Source organism: Vombatus ursinus, unplaced genomic scaffold (genome assembly GCF_900497805.2).
Source record: "Vombatus ursinus unplaced genomic scaffold, bare-nosed wombat genome assembly UNPS02014786.1, whole genome shotgun sequence".
Taxonomy (NCBI): Eukaryota; Metazoa; Chordata; class Mammalia; order Diprotodontia; family Vombatidae; genus Vombatus; species Vombatus ursinus.
The window spans coordinates 13,610,984-13,634,184 of record NW_020954564.1 but is presented as its reverse complement, the minus strand read 5'-3'; the positions used below and the strand labels follow the sequence as shown (position 1 = coordinate 13,634,184).

The 23,201-nt window shown below is 42.3% G+C and overlaps 1 protein-coding gene across 2 annotated transcripts in view; it reads right to left on the bottom strand.

Moving 5' to 3' along the window:
* Nucleotides 1–16,352, bottom strand: part of LOC114047350 (serine/threonine-protein kinase Nek6) — a 127,236-nt gene extending 110,884 nt beyond the window's left edge. Inside the window, exon 1 of one of the 2 annotated variants that reach the window (XM_027868156.1) lies at nucleotides 16,273–16,352. The gene's annotated coding sequence lies outside the window, so the exon portion shown is untranslated. Of the gene's footprint in view, nucleotides 1–7,062; nucleotides 7,081–16,272 lie in introns of those variants that run through there. The other variant, XM_027868157.1, reaches the window with a different exon arrangement.
* Nucleotides 16,353–23,201: the final 6,849 nt, after the last annotated feature.

The window sequence follows — 23,201 nt, the reverse complement described above, 5'->3', positions numbered from 1 at the left end:
ATTACCCTCTAAATACCATAAAGATGAGGAAACTCGTGATATGTACTCAAATAACACATTATTGGAGTGGAATCCAGAAACATCAAATCTTGGCCTCTGTTTACATTGTGCCCTGCCACCAACATACGAAACATCCTCTTGCCCAATCTCATTCTTTCTTTCTTTTAAGGCCCAGCTCAGATCCAATTTCCACCATGAAGTCTTCCTTAGGTATTGCTCTTTAAGGAAGTCTCTCTTTCCTCCTCTGATCAATTCAAAGAGTTCTCTTTCTCTTATAAACTTAATCACATTCTAATTTATGTTATACATATTCTGCCTCCTCTATTGGATTACATACATCTAATGGCAAGAACTGTGTCTAATAATAGTAGTTACTCACATTTCTATGGCACCTTATTGTTCACATATCATTTCACAAAAAACCTGTGAGAGAGGTGGCACAAATCTTAATATCCTCATTTTAATTACTCAACAAACATTTATTAAGCACCTACTATATTCTAGACACTATACTAAGTACTGAGGATACAAAGAAAGGCCCTGCCTTTCTTTGAAAGGCAACATGTAAAAAAAAACTAGGTACATATTAAGATATAAACAGAGTAGACAAAAGATAATCTCTGAAGGCATTAGCCAGCCATCTTGAAAGAAGCCAGGGAAGCCAGGTGGTGACAAGGAGGGAGAACTCCAGAATGGGAGAACATTCTGGTCATGGGGGACAATGAGGGAAAAGGCATGGGGATGGGAGATGTTCCTCACGTTTGAGAAACAGCAAGTAAGCCAATGTATCTGGATTGTATAGTGCATGAAGAGAAATAAAATATAAAAAGACTGAAGGGTAGGAAGAGACTAGGTTGTCACTAGTTTTAACAGCCAAACAGAGGATCTTGTGTTTAATCCTGGAGGTAATAGGGAGCCAGTGGAGTTTATTCAGTGGAGAAGTGACATGATCAGACCTGTGCTCTAGAAAAATTACTTTGGTAGCTGGGAATGGATAGAAGTGGGGTGAGACTTGAGGTATGGAGACCAACTAGAAGGATATTGGGAAACAGAGGCTCAGAAAAGTGAGGTGATTTGCTTGATGTCATGCAGCTATTAAATATTAGAGTCAGAGTTCAAACCCTATTCTCTAAAACATTAGAACATGATGTGTTAGAGCTGTTAGAGAACTTACCCCAGTACAAGCCAGTGTGACTGTCTCATTTTACAGAGGAAGAAAGTGCTGCTCAGAAGTGAAGCGATTTAAAATCACAAAATGAAGAAACGTCAGGGCTGGGTCTCAGGTCTTTTCATTTCTAGCCCAGAACTCTTTGTAGGACTTTTTATATAGTAATAGTTTAATAAATATTTGTTTAATTAATATGTAGTCTTGAACTGTAACATCAAAGAGTGCACTCGGCAAGCCTGTGCTGTGAGCTCTGGACCCCACTGTTTCATGCTGCTAGAGGGTCCTTGGTTTCATCTATCACAGAAGATGGGACATGAAATCAGAAGACTTGTTGGCAAACCCTGGGTCCTACTCTCTGACCCTAACCTCTCTGAGTCTCAGTTTTTTTTACCAAATGTAAAATGGAACTACCCACCTCATGAATGCCCTAAGTAAAGGGCTGTGTCAACATTAATGGATTACAAAAATGTGAGTCATTTCTATTTTGCTATCCCTATATCAATAGCTGGTCTCAAGTCCGGGGTTCACTTTTACTTGACAAGCAGGCAGGACAAACTGATAGGTGCAGCTGAGCTCCTGAACAGGCTCCGAGTCCTCCAGAACACAGACTTTTATTTAAGCTCCAAGTGACTGAGCAGGTCCCTTTCTCTTCTCTCCCTCTCTCTCCTGGTCTCTATCTCTCCATTTCGCTCTCTGTCTCTCTCTCAATCTTTCTCTTCCCCCCCTTTTCCCTCAGTGTCTGTCTGTCTGTCTATGTCTGTCTCTGTCTCTCTCTCTCAACTAGGAAGACACTTGGCTGAGCTCAGTAGCTGGAGAGGGGAAAACACTGGAGCCTTTGCCAGGAACAAGGCAGCTTCTGTTCCCATCCCTGATGTGTCCCCTCCCAGCAGAGATGAGCAAGCAGACGGGTCAGGCAGCCAGACAGAATCATCCCAATGATCCTACATCCGTTTTTCTTGTCATCAATTGAAAGGCTCCATTTCACAAATGAGACATGTGTGACAGATGTCCTATACCCTGTAGCAGTGCAAACTGCCCCCAGAGATGCATATAGTCAAAGCAGGGCTTGCTGGTGAATGAGGAGACCCATGTTCTAGCCACTGGCCCCCCAGAGTAATCTTGGGCAAGTCAATTCTCCTCTTTGGGCCTCGTTTTCTCTGCTTGTAAATGAGAGGATTTAACTAGATGATTCCTGAGGTCCCTTCCAGTTCTGATACTGTGTATTCTGACATTGTCTGTCCTAAGGCCCCTCCCAGCTCTAACATTCTATTGTAGGGGTTCTTAATCTGGGGTCTGTGGAACCCCAAGTGGTCTGTGGATAGATTTTTAGAATATATATGAAATTGGATGGGGAAAAATTACATCATTATTTTCGCTAACCTCTAGCTGAAATTTAGCATTTCCTCCAACATTATTCTGAGGCTTTCCCAAACCACCAACTCCTGCTCTCTGATGACTCTTCAAGATCTCTCTAAGTTTAGGGCTTGAGGAGTCAGAGGGTGTCAATATGTTGGTGAAGTCCAAAGTTCCCCTGATACCTGTTCAGCATTCACCCTGAGAGGGTCACTGACCTGATTATTTGGTCTTTGACCCTTGTAATTTAAGAAAGCATGGAGTCAAATGGATATGATTTCCAATGCAGTATCTTTTTGTTAAAGAGTTGAGGGAATTAAATCCAGGGCAGCATTCTTTGAGGCAAGGACTGTGAGAACAGGGAAGGGAGGAGAGAAATACTACCACACATCCATAGTCTGCCCATAGTCAGGAACCCCAACTGCTGTGCAGAAGTGATGTCAAAGGAAAATAACCTGAGACTGGCAGGACAGAGATAAGGCAGCTAGCAGGCATCACTCACCTGCCCACCACGTCCCAGACTTTTGTCTCCTCATCACAGCTACCTCCTACACCTACATCAGTAGCTGACTGGGCAACCACAAATTGTTACAGACAATTTTCCATCCAATTTCCCAGCCAGATGTGATGCACCTTTGGAGTGTGTATCAGTTAACAAGCATTTATTAAGTGCTTACTATTTGTTGGACACTATGTAAAACACTGGGGATATGAAGATACACAAAAAAAGTCCCTGCTGCCAGTGAGTGTGGGAGATATCATATAAATAAGTAGCTACCTGCAACATACATACTAAGTAGATGGAAGATTCTATGTTCTCAAAAGGAGATCAAGATGAACAAAACGCTTCTGAAGCCTGGAATCATAATGACAATAATGCTGCAATAGCTGTAGAGGCTTATGGTTTACAAAGCATTTTCTTCACAACAGCTTTGAGAGGTAAACAGTCAGTCAACAGATATCTATTCAGTGTTTACTAGACACTGTATTAAGCAATGGGAATGCTTGTTACTGAGTCATTTCAGCCTTGTCCAACTCTCCAAGACCCCATTTGGGGTTTTCTTGGCAGAGATACTAGAGTGGTTTGCCATTTCCTTCTCCAGCTCATTTTACAGATAAGAAAACTGAGGTAAGCAGGATTAAGTGACTTGCCCAGGATCACATACCTAGTAAGTGTCTGAGGCAGATTTGAACTCAGGTCTTCCTGACTTCAGGCCCAGTGCTCTATTCACTGTGCTACCTAGCTGCCCTAATGGGAATGCAGAGAAGGTTAAAAACAGGGTACCTGCCCTCAAGGAAGTCATGTAGGGAAAATAAGAGGCAGAGGTGGTAGTACAGCATTTCAGGCCTAGTGGAAAGGCAAGTATAAAGGCTTAGGAATAGTAGATAAGTCACTAAGGCTAGATTATAGTGTGTATGAAGGAGAATAAAATGTGGAAAATGTTAAGTATTACTATTTCCATTTTGCAGATGAAGAAACTGAGACTTTCCTTTTATCCAGCTGATTGTATTCTCAATACGCCCTCATGCAGGGGAGAGTTCATTTATTAGAAAGAATAAGAGAAAGGGAAAATTAGGAGGAAGGAGAGATTTGATATGGTTTCCTAATTCATGGTATAGCTTATCATTCTGAGATCCTCTAGACCAGAGGGTCAAACAGCAGGACCAGATTAAAAAGTAACTGGGAAATATTGCACAAAATAAAGAAAAGGACAGTAAAACATAATGTTCAGTATTTTTCTAAGCCAATATGCAGTCTATGGGGAGAAATGTATTTCTAGCTGAATTTGACCCCACTGCTTGAGACAATGTCTTCACGTGCAGCTATGTTGCTGTGAAGAAGATGGCTGTGTGAGAGCGATTATTGATTTTAATATTAGATTAGGAATCCTGTTACCTGATGTGATTTGAAAAATTCATTCACCTCTTCTGAGTACCCATCATAACATCTTTCATAGATTTCTCTTCCCCCATTGTTATGTAACATTTGTTTGTAAATATTTTAACCCGATGTCATCTGATTATTAGAACTTATCATTATAGTGCTTCTACACATTAGCTTCTTTTTCAGTTAGTGGTCTCACATTCTGTTGAAAAATGCTCACCCTCTATAGGGCAAAAGGCTGGTCTGAGCTCCCTCAAAGTGTGAAAGTGAAGCTTTCATTGTATAGATTTCCAGATTCAGTTCCCTGTTCTAGTCAACTTTCTTTTAGGTGGTAGTAGGAAAGGAGCCAGAAGTTTCTAAAGAGAAAACAGCTAGGAGATACCTTGGAACACAAAAGGAAAGGCATCTCAGACCATAGAACACCAAGGCAGAACAGAACCTCAGGGCACAGACTATGAGCAGAGGTGTCTAGCAATCTAGGGGCACCAAAGGTGTCCTCCAATCAGCCTTATGGAAATCATCTCTGGGAAGGCTGTCACTGTAGGGTAAGAGCAGAAAGAAATTCACCTGAGGCTCAAAGGTGTGGGGATTAGGGTACTCGAAAATCAATCACTACCTGGTAGCTCCCTATTTTCACTGATTACTCTTGCTAAGAAGCATTTCAGTTCATCATTCTTGCTAAGAGCATTACTCATGCTAAGTATGAATGGTACAGTGGATAGAGAACTGGCCTTGAAGCCAGGAAGACCTGGGTTTCACCTCTAACATATATTAGCTAGGTGAAGCTGAGCAAGTCATTTAACTTCTCAGTGCTAGATTATAAATGGTAAAGAAGGTTCCAACCTGCATTGGTAAAGGAAATTTTCTTATCTACAAGTTCACCGTATCAATGAAATCACAGGCCTCATCTTTATCTTATCCTATTTGTGCTTTTGTTGTTTAGTTGGTTTCAGTTGTGTCTGACTCTTTCTGACCCCATTTGGGGTTTTTCTGGTTTGCCATTTCCTTTTCCAGCTCATTTTGCAGATGAGGAAACTGAGGCAAGCAGGGTTAAGTGACTCGCCCAGGGTCACACAGCTATTATGTGTCTCAGGCTGGATTTGAACTCAGGAAGATAAGTCTTCCTTACTCCAAGCTCAGCACTCTATCCATTGAGCCACCTAGTTGCCCAATTTCTTGCTAAATAGGTGCTAATATGAGAACATAGAATGTTAGCTCTTAAGGGACCCTTGAGACTACCTAGTTCACCAGCCTCATTTTATAGATGGAGAATGAAGGTAAGTGCCTTGCCAACAGCACAAAATAAGTAAGAAGCAGAGCCTGAATTAGGATTGGGATCCCCGAAATCTAGTAGAGAACTTTCTACTCTCCCATGTGACTTCTACTCCACCTGATAAGGTCAATGTCCCACCAAGTTTAAAAACAACATGACACAGTGATTGGCAATGACTTTCTATGGGCCTAAGACCAGGATATATCTCACAGAAACTTCAAACAAACTGTAATCTACTGTGACAGCCTGAAGCAGGACATTTCTAAATCAAAGAATCCAGTGGAACAATGAAGAGCCACGGTGTCAAACACACAGCCTGATGGGGCCCCCAACACTTCCCTAGCCTCCGAACCAGATTAAAATGTAATTGATGAAACACAATACAAAAAAATACAATGAAATATAGGTCATATCACTTTTTAAAACTAAGTCAATATACAGTCCACAGGATCCTTACGTACTGATTAGCCGCTCCCAATTCTTCTTGATTTTGACACCACTGGTAAGGAGAATTTCCTCAACAGGAGCCACTGCGCCCTCTCTGCCTCCCCCTGACTCACCCAGGATTTGCTTCCTCTGAGCATAGGCTTACAGACAATATATACATACATACATACATACATACTGCAATTATATACACACAGATATAGATATACACTATGTGTATACACACACACACACACACACACACAGATGGGATAACATAACTTAATGGATAGAGGGCTAGCCTTGGATTCAGGAAAACCTGACTTCAAATTCAGGTTCTGATACATTCTGTGTATTCCTCAGTGTATCCACAGGTTACAAAGTTGCCCAAGTACATGAATGGAATTCCCTACAACAGTGAAATTGAAGGTCTTATTATGTATATGTAGCATGAATCAATGAAATTTATTCAATTCCTATCATGTGCTAGGCACTGGTAATACAAAAACAAAATAGTGTGTGCCCTTAAAAAACTAAAATTATATGAATAAATTAATGTTCTTCATATGAGTATTTGTACATAGATGTCTGGTTGTTCCCGGGTGCATAATGATGTCCCGTTTTCTAATATTCTGTATTCTAAAATAGCTTCCTGCTCTGAGAGGTTTTCTCCCAGCAATGGCTAGCCTCTTCACCTCTGATACCGGGTGTCCCCATTAATTCTCACCTGTCACCTCTTCCATGAAGTCTTCCCTGACTTCCCACTCCCCCCAATCAAAAAGAACATTCTCCCTCAGATCTCACAGAACACTCCTTTTCTGTAGCTCCCTCTAATGCACAGAGGATGTATTTCCATTACCTGAGTTTGTGTCAACCTCCCCCTACTTGTAAACTCCACGAGAACAGGAACCATGTCCTAATCAGCATCTAGCAGAGTGGTCTGCATATAATACTTACTAAATGATTGAACAGAATTCAATTATTCCAGCCGCACTCTTCATGCCCATTGTGAACACAGTATTTCTGTGAGAGAAGGTCTTTGGGATTATTTCTGCCAGTTCAGAGCCAGAGGAAGCTTTGGAAAGGAAACAAGAGGACTTCTCACCTAGTTGTGCTGCTCCCCCCTTCCCCAGCACCCCCCATCTGTGAGAGACAGATGCTCACAGGTCCCAACCTCTGATTATGCCAGACTCTGCAAGGAGCAGTGAACTACAGCAAACACTGTGTAAATAATTAACAAAACATCTGCCTCCTGAATTAAGTACTGTTACTAAGGTTAGTTGTATACCCAGGGACTCTACTCTGAGAGTATTCGTCTTCAAATGTTAAAGTCCAACTTTTTTTAAAAAGGAAATGAAGGGGACAAAGGCTAAAGTAGCTCATTACTATACTTTCCCCCACCCAAGACACTGTGGGGACTTTGAGAGTGTCTAGACATTTACATTCTGCCTCTTACCGAGCAGCTGCTGTCTTGTTCCTCTCTATTTTGGGGAAGGCAATTTAGGAAGAATTAGCGGCATCTGGATCCAGTTTGGGGCCCCAGTGCAGATGCCCTTGGTCACCCTTCACACACCTCAAGTAAGACAGAGCCTAGTTCAAGTTTTAAAGATGAAGCCAATGATCAGAAAGTCCACAGGACTGGGAATCAGGAGATCTTGATTTAAGTCCAGACTCTTCCCTTCCCTAGTTTTGTGACCTTAAGTAAATCAATTAAATCCCTGAGCCTCAATTTCCTAATCTGTAAAACTAGGGGATTATACAAAATGGTCTCTAAAGTCTCTTACAGTCAAGGTGCTAAACACAAGGCCTTCAGAGTACAGACTGAACCAGATTAAAATATAATTGGGAAATATTTAACAAAACAAATAAAAACCATAGATAACATTACATTTTAAAACTGAGTCAATCTGCAGCCCACAGGGATCCACATGGACAGCTCAATGGCCCTCATTTCTATTTGAGTTTGACACCATCATCCTGATAGATTCATACAATGAGTTTAAAGGAATTTAGGATGGAGAATGTTAGGGATGGAAGGACCTTAGAACTTAACAATGTTAGGGAACAAAGATAAAGTCCCTTTACAGCTCTAATAAATGCACAGAATGTTAAGAGCTCAAAAGAATTTAGAAAATAGAATGTCAGACCTGGAAAGAACCTTACAACACAGGATATCCAAAAATTTTAACAAAAAGTTATCTGGAAAGGACCTTAGACCATAAAATGTTAGAACAAGAAATGTGAGAGTCGAACAGGACAATTTAACATATTATGATTCACTGGGAAAAAACAACAACACCACCAAGAAGCCCTGTCAAGACATACAGGGAATGACTAGATATGGGCCCGGCACTGGAAATACACAAATTTAGGTCTGCCACGTCTGCCAGTTTCCACACTGGCGTGATGTGAACAGACGATGCTACTCCCCAGTGCCCCCCGGTTCATTTCTGATAAGCTGACTGCAGGCAGCGATGACAGGGGACAACTTAGAGGCCCTCTGGCTCTTCTCTTTGGAGCATCACAGGGAGCTGTACATCACCTCTGCTGTTACAGGGAATCCAGCACTCAACAGATTCAGAAACCCACCTCATTTCTAAACACAGTCTGTGCCCTGGCTCATCAATAAGGAATCTGAGACCCAGAGGTGCTGTCACTTGTCCAAAGTCATCCACATAGTATAAGGCAGAGGACAGATTGAAAACCAAGTACCGTGGTTCTAAAGCCACCCCTCTTTCCTTTCTATATTGAGTTGCCCTTAGGTATTACACCTTTCTTGCTGGACCTCCCAGACAACACACATCCTTTATTTCTAGAATTCTTCACCTTTTGTTGTGTCACAGACCCCTCTAGCAGTCTGATGAAGCCTATAGTGAAGACTTAATGGAATGATGCCTTTAAAAGCATAAAATAAAATGCAAAGGATTACCAAGGAAAGTAATGCTGAAATGTGGTTATTTAAAAAACAAGTTCACAGACCCCAGGTTAAGAATCCTTGTTCTAGCCTAACCTCTCAAAGTTGAAAGCAACAAGAGGTATTTAATGATGCGACATCATGTGTCAGGCACTGGCTAAAACTAAACAGTCCCTTGCCTTTAAGAAATTTACATTCTACTGTCTCATTTCATCATAAATGAGATGATATATGTAAAACATTACATAAATGGAACATTATTATTATTATTATTACAACAATCCTGTAGGATAACATGGCAATCCAACAGAATATGAGCTCTTTGAGAGCAGAGTCAGTTTCATTTTTACCCTTTTATCCTCAGCACCTAGAACAATGCCTGGCACATAGTAGGTGCTTAGTAAGTGTTTGCTGATTTTTTTACTATTATTACTGATGATGATGATGATAGTTCAAAGGCTTGCAAAAGGTTTCACAGCTCATAAGTGGTAGAGCTAGAATTAAAAACCAAATCTCTTGACCTAGTCCAGGTTTTCTACTATACCTCAAGCTTGTGGAAAAAGAAGGCAAAGCTCATGACAACTTCTGCAGAGCCTGGAATGAGGTGGGTGGGTGTGTTTGTTTTCACACCAGAAGCCCCATTAGAGAGACAGATGTCGAATTGCTAGATCATGCCCCAAGTTCATTTTTCCAAATTTAATGTCACAGGAAATTACCCTAATGACTGACTGTAGCATGTAAATCCTGCTAATCTGTGTCTGGCAGCCAGGCACAAAAATGTTGCTTAATTCAGACCTAGCCAAACCATAGGATTGTGTTTACGTCACTAAATTCAAACAGGAAAGGCTGAAGTCATCTACCTTTAGTTTTCTTTTCTTTTCTTTAAACCAACATTTTTTCATGAACGAATTTCATTGCTCTCTAATATGACAGAGTAAAGGGAGGCAGCCAGGTGCTAAGGGTATAGGTGAGTTTTCCTCCACAGTTTAGCTTTCTCGTCAGTCAAGCACAGACACTCACAGATACATACATGGTGCCCAGATGCCTCCCGGCAGGCCAGCAGTCATTCCAGAAATGCTTTCAGTCCACAAAGTCACAGAATCTCAGAGTCACAAAGGTCCTGAGAACATAGAACACTGGAACGGAAAACATGGAACATTTGCACAGAAAGGTAACTTGGAACACAGAACAAGAGGACACATAAAAGGGTTTTAGGGGAAATATAATCCAAACTCCTCAACTTATAGCTAAGGAAACTGAAACCCAGAGAGAAGAGAAATAACTTAAAGTGACAGAGAGAGAACATTTGAATAGCAGAGCTAGGACTAGAACCCAAGTCTCCTAACTCCATTCCAGTATTCCTCAGAACACAGAATGTTAAAGTTAGAAGGATCTTTGGAACACAGAATCTGGTCAAATCTAAAAAGAACCTTTAACATCGCCAATGATAATGGCCCAAGAGAGTTCTGTGGCATGTGTATGCATCTTTTTTAAGGATGGCATCAGGATAAAAGATAAAAGATGAAAATAAGTACTATTTTTACCTCCCCAAATCACAGGCCAGACGGGAAAGAATCAATCAATGCCAGAAATGTGGCTGTGCCTTCCTGCAAGATCTATTATTTCACACCTTAAATTAGTGTATCTCAAAGCAATTTGCAAATGTTCGTCAATTTGCAGAATATACTTATGAGGGAAAGAAATACCTTTTCCACTTAACAGCAAAGGAAACTTTAAGAGAGGTTCAGAAACAAATTGCAAAGCACACTTCTTACAAGATTAATGAATTAAGATATGAACAAACAAGGAAACATATCAAGATAGTAGAAAGAGCCCAGGACTGGTACTCAAGAGACCCAGATTATCATCCCAGCTCTGACACTAGCTCATAGGATCATAACATATAGGACTGAAAGGAGTTTAAATAATTTCATCCAATCACCTCATCTTAGAGGTATAATACAAGTATTTATTAAGTGTTCTCTCTTTGGTGAGAAAGAGAAAATACAAAGTTTAGCTGAGAAATGGGTCCTGAAGTCCAGAGAGATTGTGACTTGCCTGAGGTCACCTAAGTATTATGTAGCAGAGCTGGTATTTGACCCCAGGGAGTGATCCCAATTCTAGTACACTGTCACTATATGCCACTGCCCCAACAGTTCCATCCCCTCTAAAAGATTATATATAGGGACAATGTTATAGAATCAAACAATTTCTAAGCTAGAAGGAATTTTAAAATATAGATTGTTGGGACATGGAATATAGTATGTCAAAGTTTGAAGGGGCCTTAAAACACTGAATGTATGAACACAGAACCCAAAATGTTTGAACTTTGAAATACAGAATGTTATAACTTAAAGAGACCTTAGAACACAGAATGTTAGGAACAAAACGACTCTTAAGAGATTATTCGGTCTGGCTTCTTCATCATACATTCAAACTGGAGCTGAAGCAAATAATTTGCATAGGAGAATTTGAACCTAGACCTTCTGAGTCTCAATCCAAGTCTCCTTCCACTATATTATCAGTCAATCAAGTTTGCAATTATAAATTTATTGTTCAGTTGTGTCTGACTCTTTGTAACCCCATTTGGGGTTTTATTGGCAAAGATACAGGAGTGCTTTGCCATTTCCTTCTCCAGCTCATTTTACAGATGCTGAACTGAGGTAAATAGGGTTAAATGACTTGTTCAGAGTCACATAGCTAATAAGTGTCTCAGGCTGCATCTGAACTCAAGAAGATGAGTCTTCCTGACTCCAGGCCTGGCACTCTATCCACTAGGCCACCTAGCTGCCCCAAGTATTTATTAAGCACCTACCAAATATCTAGGATACAAAGACAAAAGTGAAGGGCCCTGCCCTCAAGGAATTTATATTCTAAATAGGAAAACATGTTGCTACACAGATATATACAAGATACATGTAAAGTAGACACAGGGTAACCTTGGAGGGAAAAGCAGCAGCAGCTGAGGGGACTGAAAGGCTTCCTGCAGAACACAGCCTTTGAGCTGGGGCTTGAAGGCAACCTTGGATTCCAGGAGCTGGAGGTGATAAGGGAAAAGTATTGCCAGGAGACAGCCAGTGCAAAGAAATGGAAACAGGAGATCCAGTGTCATGTGAGAGGAACAGCAGGGAGGCCAGTGTGGCTGAACTGTAGAGTGTGTGGGGAGATGTGGAGAGGAGGGTAGGAGATAATATTTAAGAAGTCCAGAAAGGTAGGATGAGATGTGATGAGTCTAAAATACCCAACAGAAGAATGTCTATTTGATCCTGGAGGTAAATGGGAAACACTGGAGTTAACTGAGTAGAGGGTGACATGGCTAGTATACTGTTTACTTATCCTATGTTCTAAAGTGTCTTTCAGCTCTAACACTGACTGCATTCCAAGGCCACTTCCACTATATTATTAGACTCTAAGAATCACAAATGATTGATGGCAAAGAATACAAAATGGTTCATGTCTTCTTACAGGCAAATAACTTCACTGGAGAGAAATAAAGAAATGGAGTGGGGCAGGGGAGAATGGCTTGGGGCAGCCTTGTTTCTGGTTGCTCCTCAGGGATTATTTTTTTAAACTCTCATTTTCAGTCATTTCCAAAGCTGACGGGACCACAGAGCTTCACAAACCACAGAGAGCATTCCAACCTCCTGTGCCTTTTCTTCTGGGAAGTTGGGCAAGAACCTTCCCAAACCTTTGCCAGTGAGGATCTCTGCCAGGGAGTGACTCACTCTACCCCTCCCCAGAGTTGTATTTTATTTGGGGGGAATGAAGACAGACTGTGCCATGATGGGGGAGGTGGAGTTTCCAGCAAACAGAGAAGAGCTGTGTATTTGGGGGGGGAAGGGTAATTTTTTTTTTAAGGGAATTAGGCTTTTTTTTTTTAAGATGACATGGAACACTTGCTTCACATTCTTTGGAATCAATCATTTGTGATTTAGAGAATCAAAGAATGTTAGAATAGAACGGCCCTTAGAATACAGAATGTTAGGACTTTTTTGTTTTGTTTTGTTTTTTTAAAGGACCTATGATCATGGTATATGAGAGATGGAAGAACTCTGAAGTTCATTTGGTCCAAAATGATTAATGAGGCAACTGAAGACCAGAAAGGGAAAATAACTTGATCATAGAATCATGGATATAGATCAGGAAGGGATCTTAGAGCTCATAGACTTCAGCCCACTTGTTTTATAGATGAGGAAACTAAGTCACAAAGAAGTTAAGTGATGTGCCCAGAGCTACACAGCTGGTAAGTATCTGAGATGGGATTTGAACCCAATTCATCCTGACTCTAAGTCCAGTGCCCCTACCCACTATATCCAGTGATCTGGGAATCTCTGGGAATCCCTGAAACCCTTTCGGGGGTCCACAAGGTCAAAACTATTTTCATAATACTAAAATGTTTTAATTTCTAATATGGTAAATATCTATAGCCATAAACCACATAAACAAAAACTCTGTGGGGTAGGTATGGTCATCAATAATTCTTAAGAGTACAAAGGGGTCCCGAGACAAAAAAGTTTGAGAATTAGTGTACAATATTGTGCTCAAGATCACAAAAGTATTAAGTAGCAAATCCAAGCACACTGACTACAAATCCAAGTCTCTTTCCCACCATGCCGTACAGCCAGTTTTACCAGGGGTTGAACTGCATACCCTCAGCTTCCTTAATTAGCCAAGACAGCATGCCTTCCCCAACTGATGATCCTAGACTTTAGAGCTGGTACCTTAGAAGCCATCTCCTATCCTAATCTTCTCACTCTTCAAAAAAGATAATTCAGGCCCTAGAAAGGGGAACTGACTCACCTAAGGTCACACAGGCAGTTACAAAGCCAGAGCTAGAACTCTTTATTCATGCTCTTTTGTGTATACCACGCTGCCTACAGTTGCTCTACAACAATAATTCTCCTTCCATTTGGAAAAATATTTTTTTAAAGAAGCCACAGTCATCCATCTAAGCATACTGTGGCCCCGTAAAGCAGTCCCATTTGTTTTTTAATTCAAGTATCACATTTGCATATGCAAAGCATCCCTCCTTCTCACAGCAAGCCCTCTGCCTGTCATTACTTCTTCTGCCCCTATCCCCAATTCTGGAAGAGTCCAATTTTGTTGTTTTTTGTTTTTAAAGAAAGCTGAAACATTCCACTGTACAAAAACACAGGCAAACCAGACAACAGGTCATCTTAAAAGCAACAAGAGATCTGTGAATAATAATAATATAACTTCAATAATTTAAGGCCCCATGATTTCATCAGTGTGGGCACTCCCTCAGCTAATGTAGATACAAATTTTACCCCTCAAAAGCAGATTTCAAAACTTGTTGGAATCAAAATACATCATCACCTGCTGGCCAACCTTCTGGCGGTTCTACCACTAAAGGAAGGGGACAATTCTATGGCACTTTGTAGAGTTTCTAATCTGTTATCCCATTTGGTCCTCACATTCCTATGAGGAACCTAGTAGAAGGATTATAATTCCCCATTTTGAAGACACTGAGGTGTCCTAAGTGACTTCCTCAAGGTAACAAAGTTAGTTAAGTGGCAGTGTTGGGACTTGAACCCTAAGTAATACCATGGGTACTGCTTCCCAAAAGTTGGACAACTAACTTATAGAATAGTTACCCAGTTTTTATGGCTCTACTTACAAGAAATGCATTCTGGTGTAATGAAAAGAGCCCTGGATTGGAGCCGGAAGATCTGGGTTCAAGGCCTGGCCCAGCCACTTACCAACTGTGCAACCTTGTTAAAAGAGGGAGCTGGTTAGACTAGATGATTGCTAAGTTCCCTTCCAATTCTAATATTCTATGTTCTAAAGCAATTCACATTTCTATAGCAAAGCAGCTTACAAAAGCACTTTCCTGACAACTCTGTTAACAGGCAGGGTGAGTTTTTGATGCCTATTTTACAATTATACAAATGCAGATCAGAGAAGCTTATACAGGTCAGGTTAAAGTTCCATACAAGTAAAGAAGACCCAGGGAGAGATAGTCTCTGCCTGAGCATGACACGACCAACAAACAAAGGGTCAAGGAAAAAAGGTCCACTAGGCCCCAGGTGATGACAGTAAACTGAGATGGAAGGGAAATAGACAGGTACCTGAGTATACATAAACCCATCTATATCTCTGTGTCTGTGCGTCCCAGTGTCTTTATTTGTGCATGTGTGCCTATGTCTCAACATGTTGTGTTTGTGTTCACCTGTGACCATCATGGTATATAGTTAGAGTCAAGAGCCATGGGTTCAAACCCCAGCTCTGACACCTACTAGTTGTGTTGTGACAATGGATAAAGTACTTCACCTCTCTGAATCAAATTTTCCACATCTGTAAAACGGGAATAAAAATACTCTCCCTACCTACGTCACAGACCTACTGTGAGGAAAGCACACTGAATTACAGCCCCAGAGAAAACAGAACCAGCTTTTATAACTATCTACCTGTGTGAATCTTAACACAGTGTTTGTCTCTAAGTAGTGTGGGTCTGTGTGTCCCTCCTGCCATGTCCCATAGTCCCCTCCAAAGTTTACTTTTCACCGTTGTTCTCTCATTTATGGAGGAAAACAAAAACCCAACCCCAACTTCTCTTTCTGGGAGCCTCCCCCCATCCAGCACACACGGCAATGGGGCTGTGCACAGGAAGAGGAATCTTGGACTCTGCTCGGCCCGGAGCAGCTGGGAGCTGTAGGCACTGAGGGAAACTGGCCAATGGCCAAGCCCCTTCCCGCCTGGATGGAGGGAATGGGGACAACACATGGACGCTGAGACCCGAACACAGTCGCAACGAAACACAGACGGATGCAGGCACACGCTGAGACACAGATACAAATAGGCACCGACCGACACAAATAGACACACAGTCAGACAACACACCAACAGACGGACAAACACCCACAAACAGACCCACCAACACACCGCCACGAACATGCACAAACCTACCCAGACACGCAGGAACACCCAGGCTCTGCCAGGGTCAAGTTCAGCCGCCCCTCTGCACCCCCCCCTCTGCCGCCCCGCCCCCGGGGCGCTGACCGCCCAGGCTCGGGGGGCTTGGGAGAGCTCAGGAGAGGGGCCTTGGGGGAGGGGGGTCCCGGGCGCTGAGCCCTGCGGGGAGGGGGTGAAATAGGGGAGGGGGCGCGGGGTTCTCCCGCTGCCCCAAGCCTGAGGCGTCTCCTCCGCCCCAGCTCCTTGGCCGGCCCCCAAGGACCCGGGGCTGCCCCTCCCCACTGCCTCCGCCAGTCTCCCCAAGCCCCCGGGGGCCTTACCGGCTCCTGCGGGCGAAGCGCGGCGCAGCCGGAGCCCCCGAGTCCCGGACGCAACTTATCCGCGCGGCCGCCACCACCAACTCCTCCGCCGCCGCCGCCGCCGGGGCCGCGCACGCGCGCCCCCGCCTCCCCCGCCGGGGCCGCGCCTGCCCCTCCGCGCGCTGTCTGCCACGCAGGCCTCCCGGGAGCGCGGCCCCGGGGCCCACGGGGACTGCAGGGGGCGGGGCTCCCCGCCCTCCCCGGGCGGTCCCCTGGGCCGCCCTTTGTCCCCTCCACTCCACCCTCCGCCTCCACAGGGGCCCCACCTTGCATCCCTTTCTTGCCAATAGCCCCTCTCCCTGTCCAGCCCAGGGAGGTCAGCGACCTTGAACCGGTCACTTCTGTTACCTGATCTGTGAAATGATAGGGCGTGCAAGATTCTCTTCTAACTAGCCAGGATTACTAGTTGTGTGGCCCTTGGGCAAGTCACGGAGCCAACTGGAGCCTCAATTTCTTGACCTATAAAATGGGGATAATAAGCTGGTGGAGTGGTTGTGAGGAAGGTAACTTTTTAAGTCCAGGGTAAAGATGAGCTATTTCGACTATATTCAAGGTCTCTTCCAGCAGCAACATTCCTCATGCTAAGATCCCTTCCAATTCTCTGTTCTACCTTCATACTTTTTATGGTCCTTTGGGAGGAGAGGTCACTGAAGTTCTATGATGCTGTGGGAGAGGGGGTTTCCGTAATCTACTCGAAACCTCCCCACACACCAACAATTCTATGAAATGAGTAAATTAGTAACTTGCACTAGGGTGCCATTTTCCCCAAAAAAGAAAAAGAAAAAAACAAATCCTAAGAAGATATTTATACATTTCTGCCCGCTATTCCCCTCAGTCTAGGAGGGAAACCGGGAAGAATCAACCTGGGCCTTTCTTACTTTTGTTTTTAACTCAGTGGGTTTTTTCCCCCAAGTCACAAAATGAGTCACAACGGAGCTTCTCTTTGCAATGTGGTGCTCAGAATTAGAACTGTAGTCCAACTACCATGGGAGGCTATAAGTTTTCCTCCTTCTATGTCTCTGTGTCAAGTATTTGAATGTGTCAGGGAGAAAGAGCTGACATTGTTCTCTCCTAAAGGTTTAAGGATTAGAGAAAGACTCATTATTTTATTATTTCATGCTTTGAAAGAACAGATAGAGGATGGATAAGGGAGATCATACAAGAGGTTCTCTCTCTCTCTCTCTATATATATGTATAATATTATATATAGACAATATATTATATATATATATATTTTATATATATATATAAGCTCCGGGGTAGTGGGATTTTCCTTGAGATCATATATGTTGCAGCAGCTGGGTGGTGCAGTAGATAGAGCACAGGCCCTGGAATCAGGAGGATCTGAGTTCAAATCCAGCCTCAGACATAATACTTCCTAGCTGTGTGACTCTGGGCAAGTCACTTAACCCCAATTGCCTAACTGAAAAAAATATATATATATAATATATATACACATATATATGTTAATAAAATTCCTGGGATCTCATTAAAGGCTCCTGCACTTACCACAGTGCCTAACAGGTTATAATGTTATTATTAATTAATTGACTTAGGTAGATAGTGTGGTGTTTTGTAAAGAGCTAGCTGTGATATATCAGAGGACTTAGGTTTGAATTCCAGCTTTGCTACTTTCTAGTTATGTGGCCTTTGAGAAAGTTACTTCTCTTCTCTGGGCATCAATGTCCTCACATCTGCAAAATGAAGATAATACTTTTGTACGCCTTGTCTGGCATCTCATAGCTAGCAAGCATTAGAGTAGGCCCTGAACCCAAGTCTCCTGATGGCACATTTAGAATTCTTTTCACCCTTGTAATCTTAAAGTGCTTAAGGAATCAGGCCATTTGGCTTTCTCCCTGCAGAAAAGGGCTGCAGAGAAAGGAGAACAAAAGAAGAAACAAATGTCTCCAGGGGAAAGCCTAGTTGGTCTCTGTCCTTTCTTTTGAGATTTGATTTGGGGTTTGGCATCATATTTTGTACTTGGGCCAGGTCAACCCACAAAATGAGTCTTCGAGAAACTTCAAATGAGATGTTGGGTGTTGGCATCCCTTTATCTCCTAAGAGAAACATTTGCATGAGAGTCACTTCTTGCTGTTCATGTATGAAACTGGCCCCGGATACAGTCATAATCATCATCATCAGGACCCGTCTGCTTGTCCACAGCAACCCTGTGATGATTTATTTCCATTTCGCAGATGAGAGACCAAAGGAACAGAGAGATAAAGTCATTTGTCCAAGGTCATAGAGCAGACAAAGGTCAGAGCCAAGACTCAAACCCATGCCTCTTGACTCCAAGCCCAGGGCAATTTCCATTATACCACACTCTGTCTCTGAGGGCTTAAAAAGGGTTCTCTTCTGGGCCTCAATGCCTGCACAGCATTGACTGTGCCAGGCAGCTCACTAGAGACAGTGATCGACAGAACAGATGGAAACTAAGAGGCCACCTGGTTTTAAAGCAAATTATATCACCAGTCCATCAATACAAAATCTAAAACATAAGGGAAATGCTTAGAACAAAACGATGTGAATCCCATTTATCTTTTTCCCCTCCCTCCTCTGGTTTGTCAGAGAATCAGGAGGATTTTCCACTGGCGAAGAGGCACGCTTGGCTCTTCCTTCACAAACCCAAGATCTAGACCTTCTTGAGGATTTGTTGACTTCCACACTAGGCCTACAATTCCATAGCTATTAGCATAGCAACCTTTCTTTGTACTGCATAGCAGTAGCATACTAACAACAATGTCACCAGATCTCATCATCATTATCACCATAGTTAGCATTTATATAGAGCTTTAAGGTTTACAAAGTGCTTTTACACATATTATCTTATTCTAGCCTCACAACAACCCTGAGAAGTAGGTATGATTATTATCCCCATTTTACAGATGAGGAAACTAGGGCCAACTTGCCCAGATTCACACAGCTAGTAAGTGTCTGAGGCTGGATTTGAAATCAGGTCTTTCCTGATGCCAAGTCCACCACTCTATTCGATGTGATACCTAGCTGCCTATTGTTAGATTGTTAGGGCTCACAAAAACCAACAAAGCACATAGAATGTTAGGACAACAGAACCTAGAAAGTTAAAGTTGGAAGGGGCCTTGAAACACAGAACACAAAATGTTAGAACTGGAAAGGAGCTTAGAATGTTAGAGTATAAGAGTCAATAGGGACCTTGGAACGTAAAATGTTGGAACACAGAACACAGAATATTAGAGCTGGAAGGGACCAAAGAAAACATCTAATCCAAGTCCCTACATTTGATGGATGAGGAAAATGAGATTTAGAGTTGAAGCCACTTGTCCAAAGTCACTCAGTAAAAATTGCTAACTTTCCTCTCCCCTTCCTATTTCAGTGTTTGCTTGCAGACTCTGAAACCAGGGTAATGTAAGTACAAAGACCAAAACAACTACTAGGCCCAAGAAAGGAGGTTCCTTTGTCCCAGCTACTGCTACAGACTGCTTTTACAGGTGGGGTGTGATTCTTGTGAACGTATGGGACTTCCCCTCTGCCTCTGAACAAGTCAGAGTGAAGCTGATTAATGCCCAGAGTTAGTTACTGCCCAGGCCTACAATATGAGCACAGCTGGAAAGAAAATCAAATTTCTTCCAGATCAGATGACATTTTTTTGGGAAATGATCTTTATTTAGTCAATTCCTGTTTGGAGTCACTTTCACCATAAGCAATTCCCTCTTCTCCTAACCCAAAGTTAAAATGAGCCTTGGGAGAAGCACATTGAACAAAGAGGTCCATAGTCTACCATATCTGGGTGATTAGTTGTTGGATAATCAGTGACTGCACCCAAGGAAGATAAAGTCATAGATGGCTGATGAGGTAAGGGACTTACTTAGACCATAGGCTTAGAAGGCACTTTAGAACATAGCACGTTCAAATATAGAAGGTTAGGACTAGAAAGAATCTTGAAATATTGAGTGTTAGAGCGGGCAGAAACCTTAGAACATAGAATGCTAGAATTGGAAGATACCTTTAAAACACAGAATTTTACAATATTGAATATAGATTGATGGGACTGGCAGGGACCCTAGAAGATAGAGTATTAGAATATAGAATATTAGAGTTAGAAAAGATCTTCAAATATAGAATATTAGAGCTGGAAGAGACCTTAGAACATAAAATATTAGGACTTGAAGGAACCGTAGAACGTAAAATGTTAGGGCTAGAAGGAACATCCTCACCTAACATCATAGAATTTTATAATGGAAGAGATTTTTTATCAGAGAATATTAGAGAGAACTGGAAAGGGCCTTGAATCACAGAATTTTAGAACCTATGTTGTTAGTGCTACAAGCAATTAGAACTGTGTGGGACCTAGATCTGAAACCATATGAGTGCTCTTATGTGGTTAGAGTCTAAGATTTTTTTACCCAATGTTTTGTGCCTTCTTCCTTTTCTTTTTTTATTCACTCCATATAGTGAATTCTACCTGTTCTACAACTGAAGGGGCCTGGAATTGAACCACTAACATGAGGACAAAACATTCCTCGGCCCATAGGGTAATATTCTGGAAGGAGACCCCAAATAGCTTCTAGCAGTGGGGGGCAGTGGAAAAAGCACTAAGACCTAAGAATCAGGGGCCATGGATTCTAGTCCTGGTTCTACCACTTACTGCCTGTGTGACCACTGGCCAGTCATTTACTCTATCTGGGCCTCTGTTTACTCATTTGTAAAATGAGAGAATAATACAAAATGTTTTCCAATTCAATAGACATTAATCACTTCTAGCTCAAATAGAACTTTGGTATCCACAAATTGGAGAATATTCCCCAAATAACTTAGTGTGCTTTCATCTTTTTTTTTTTTTTTTGAGACTGAGTCTTCCTATCTCACCTAGACTAGAAGTGAATTGGCACTCACAGTTCCAACCCCGCTGCTGATGTGCAAATGAACTTTGATTTGCTCCATTTTCAACCTGGGCATCTTGGTGGTATAGGCCACTGCCAGAGGCTCACCATATTGGTGTCAGACTTTAACCCTACTTTAGCTCAGAACTCTCAAACTCAATTGATCCACCAGCCTCAGCCTCCACAGTGGCAGAGACCACAGCATCATCATTTATGAAACCATGTCCTGCTAGGTATTTACCTTATTATACTATCAATAATACCTCACATTTCTATTGTTCTTCATGGTTACAAAAAGTTTGTACATTCAGTATTTTTTGATCTTCACAAGGTCACACACAAGAACCTGAGGAGTAAGGATCAAACTCAGATCGCTTCATTTACATCCCTTAATTCCAAGTCTAGTTCATTGGTGAATAAATGAATAAATGAATGGATACATGGATTGTTGTTTGCACATTGCTTTCAAAGAGGACCAATGACATCATGAGGCAGGATTGCACAAAGTCGTCAGCCTCACTCTCTCTTTCAGAGTCATCAAAGTCCAGTGGCAAAACAAAAGTCAGAAAAACTGGTGATGATGGCCCAGTATGCAGTGGATGGCCTTTGTGTCTTCATTGTCTGACCAAGCTCCAAGTGCTTCATGGTGCCTGCTTCAGCCAACTCTTCATAGCTGTTGGAACAAATTGTTCTCATCCACCCATTCTGCCAGGGGAAGTCTTCACCTGCTTGGAGTAGACACCCCCCTAACTCACTGACGGGTTTGAGGCCTGTAGGTTACCTCAGCCTGGTTTAGCCCATCTGCCAAGATGGTTTTACTGGGGTATGGCTGCTGCGCACGCTATATTTTCTTGGAGTCACAGGTGATGAGTGCCAGGTGGACACAAAAGGTAGAGAAGCATCCCTGAAAAGGGTTGAGCGAGCCCTCACACCAGAGGTGCTAGTTCTCACTGAATACCCCATATACCCCATGGATACATGGATGCATAATTAATGAATAACAAGATCACTGCTGTAGCTCCTTGAAGGCAGACGTTGCTCCTTATTAATTTTTCTTTCCAACTAGCACTAAGTACAATGACCTCTGTACACACAGTGAATCTAAGGACTAGAATTTAAGAATATCATTTGACATATCTGGTCCTTTGATATGTCTTACCTTGGATCTACACATAGTAGGTGTTTAATACATGTTTAACAAATTAAATCTGCACACATTAGGATCTTGATCAATGTTTATTGGGCTGAATTTAATCTGCATATCATATAAGCTTAAAAGTTTAATGAACCTAAATGAATGTCCACATAGAAACTTCATTTAATATTTGCTGATCATAGAATCACATTTTTAGAGCTAGAAGGGGTCCCTGAGATCATAGTTCAATTCCTTCTTTATTAGATGTGGAAACTGAGGCTGAGCTCAAACTTGCCTACTAATATCACCCAGACAACAAGAGGCTGAGCCAGGTTTCAACACTAAATCTGTACCCCAATCTAGCGCTTTCCAGTTTTCTTGGACAGGAAGTTAACAACATTTTGAAGTGGTACATCAGGTGAAAGGTGGGGCTAAAAATCTTGCCCAACCCCACCAGCAATGACTGATTTCCTCTCTGCTACCCTCTCAAATACCTTTAGCAAAAGCCCAGGCCCTTTACTCCCTAAGCTGGGGTAGTGGAGAAAGCTGAGCACTGATGTGTTTGTCAGAAGCAGCCGGCCTGTGGTTAGCTGTTCCCAGTGAAGGCTGAATCCAATCCTAGCAGGATAGGCTGTATGCATGCAACCTTCTCATATTTCTGAAAGGTCGGATTCCCTGAGGAGGCATTAATGCTGTAGGAATGCATACCACTATGTGACTTGTCTCAAAAGCTGGGCGGAAAAAGTCTCTGTGGAATGGTCCCCAGCCCCCTCCCCCATCTTTACCCCATTACAAAGAGAAATTCCATTTAATCCAAAAAAGTTTAAGTAGTGTCTACTAAGTGAAAAGTCAGTACAATTAAACAGTTGTTAAGAGTATGTTATGTGCAGATTCAG